The sequence below is a fragment of the Octodon degus genome, unplaced genomic scaffold, assembly GCF_000260255.1.
Source record: "Octodon degus isolate 3935 unplaced genomic scaffold, OctDeg1.0 scaffold00125, whole genome shotgun sequence".
Classification (NCBI taxonomy): Eukaryota; Metazoa; Chordata; class Mammalia; order Rodentia; family Octodontidae; genus Octodon; species Octodon degus.
The window spans coordinates 91,901-95,123 of NW_004524701.1; positions in this window are offsets into that span (position 1 = coordinate 91,901).

Below are 3,223 nucleotides of genomic sequence, written 5' to 3' on the forward strand. Positions count from 1 at the left end.
ACATACCTATAATATTTTAATGACAATGGAATATCCTTCTCTGACAAAGCTAAACAAAAAAAGGATACAGATGAACAACCATTTTGTATATGTATATTCAAAATAGGATAGATATATAGCTACATTCTCTTAAATCAAAGAATAGAAAGATTTGTTCTAATAGTGTTTGTAAACAGGATATCATGTCTGCATCTTGTATAATGAATAACCACTAAGTCAAGAATATGCAATGTATTCATTATTGAACCTGTGCTAGTAATCGGTTTTGAAACCTTCTCATTGCTATTTGTTTCTCAATAAAATTACTGAAAAAATATTTATATTTCTATAATATAAAGTTTAAGTTCTAAATATGTAATAAAAGAAGCATCCAGACTAATTTCTCTCCAAAGTGTTTTAGAAATCACCATCCTAAACATTGTTTTAAAAACCAAAAATATTACTTGTGGGTCAGTTTCCATAAGCCTACGTGACTAACACTTGCTTCCCTCTAGCTGAATCATACTTATCTTCCAATTGACTCAGAAAAGGCAATATCCAAAACTCACAACCACAAGCCTTCCAATATCAATCTGGGTATCTTTTTCACTTTACTTGAAAATGTAGCTTCAACACCTTTGAGCTCCTTGCTAGACTCCACACTGCTTTCTGGTTTGTGCTACTCCTTGTTTCTGTGGTTCAGCACCTCCCTTTCTCATGGGTGTCTCTTGACAACCACCAGCCACAAATTAACCAAGTTTTGTCTAAGAAACATCTCCATTATTACCTTCTACTTTCCACAAAAGTAAAGGCCCATACTGATAATATAACATCCGTCTGTAGCTGTGGGTATAAATCACTCTTTGTAAGACTTAGCTACAGAAGCAGTTTTGCAATTTCCTTCCTAGCATTCCCTCAGTGCTCAAAGAAATAGAAGCATTCAAATGAAAATCAAGAGGTCAGGGAGATAGCTCAGTGGACTAAGCACCTGCTCTGGCAAGCACATGCACCAGCATGGGATCCCCAATCCTACCTGCTGCACCTGCCCCACCCCTGGAGCGTGCTGAGCTGGTGACCAAGTCCAGGAATGGTGGTGCATGCTTGTCATCCCAGCCCTAGGGAGGCTGAAAATAAGAGGCTCACTGCGAGTTTGAGCTGAGTAGTAAGACCTTGTACCAAATACCTAAAATGAATGAATAAATGAATGAATAAAATAAATGAAAATCAAGAAATTTTGTTGATTTTGCTTTCTATATTAAAGGCAGAATGAGAGTAAGGCAAAAGTATATAATATGTTCTCCCTAAGTTTATATTTTAATATAACATTGCAATAAAAACATACATGTAAAATCAATACAAGATACTCTCTCTTGTAACAATGTGTGCTGTGTTAAAATTGATGAAAAATATTATAAGAAACACTCTTTTAATCATTTTGTTTTTAAAATTATCTTCAAAATATATTTCCTTTTATGTGTACTTAATTCTTACATGTTTCTCACAATTTTTCTTTAGCTTTTCCATCCCTGTGATAGTTTGTAGGGATGTTGTGGAAGGGTACTTGTTGGCCCTGTTTAGAATTATATGACCAGAACTTGGAATACCATTTTACAGATAGCAGTTGCACAACAAATATAACTTGAATGAATGCCTAAACTGCAGGAGTATATATTTCGTCCCAATACTCTAAGGGAACTACGAGAATATTAGTCCTTATTAGAAAGAAAATAGAGTGCAGAGGAGATGGCTCAGTAGAATAAGTGCTTGCCTGGCAAGTGCAAGGACATAAGTTCAATCCTCAGTTCCACAAAAAAAAGAAAAAAGAGAGAGAGAAAGAGACAGAAAGAGAAAGAGGAAAGAATGTTACTGAAATTCATTGCAGACAATATATCTAAATGAATACTTTGACTTAACACAATTACCTTATATGTTTTTGGTTTATTACTCTGACTTTTCACCTGTATCCATGTTAATTAATTTAATAAGGTCATATAAGATAAATTAATGAATATGATACTGACAAAATAAAAGGGAGGTGGAGGGAAGGGGGGAAAACAATTGAAAGCTGTTACGTCCATGTACCAATGGTCTACAATGAAGGTAATCATGCACATATAGAAACATGTACTAATGAAAGTTGAATACATTATTAGCAAATTATAAGGGAATCACTGATTAAATTACATTATTAAATTACAGTCTTCTTGATTAATAAAACACTTAACAAATTCATACAGTGTATATACATCTCCATAATTAGGTCTCAAACTTTTCACTGGCAGACAGACAATGGGTTTCCTTTCTATATCCCATCAGTGGGGCATAATCAAAGTTTGTGTGATGCTATTGTTCAATCATTGCAATTCATTGCACTGAATCAACACCTTAACAAAGATGCTAATTAAAAAGGAAGAGGTAATTATAAAAAGAATGATAGTGAGGATTGTACTACCTTAATAATTATAAATAGTTTACATAAGAAACACAGTTGTAGTCTTCACAAGAAATTTCTCTTGTTTTATTTTACATGCCATTTTTTATACATTTTAACAGAGAGAGATAAGGCATTATTACATAAAATAGTACATTTGAAAATTTGCCTAGTTTGCTTGGTTTGTTAGCCTATCAATTAGCGATTATAAATTGTACCATTATTGATAATAACATAGTTTTCCCCTACATATTTTCAATCATATTAACTAGAATTTTAGTGTAAAGTCTTGGGAATTAGCATATATTGGCTCATGTAGTAAAATACTATTAGTAGAGATTTTGATTTATTTTCCATAAGAAACTGATTTGAGATCCACAAACAGAGATTACTTAAATGTATTGGATTGGACTGGGAGATGGCTTGGTGGTCTTAGTGCCTGCCTGGCAAGCGCAAGGACCTGGGTTGCATCTCCAGTACTTCAGACCTTGCTGGCCTCCGAACACCAGGTACGCTGGGAAACTGGGCATGGAAACTGGGTATGGAAACTGGGCATGGTGGCATACACCTGTAATTGCAGCACTACGTAGTGTGAGACAGAAGGATCACTATGAGTCTGAGCTGCATAGTGAGACCCTGTATCAAATAAAACCTTAATTTAAAAGAAATATATTGGATTAAGGAACATGGCAATATTCAGAGAGACATGTATGAGGTTAAAGTAAACTTTACATGCTAAGCATGTATTTTTCATAATTTCTTGATAACCAATATTAGGTAACAAATTATTCACATTAATATAATTTTTATAAA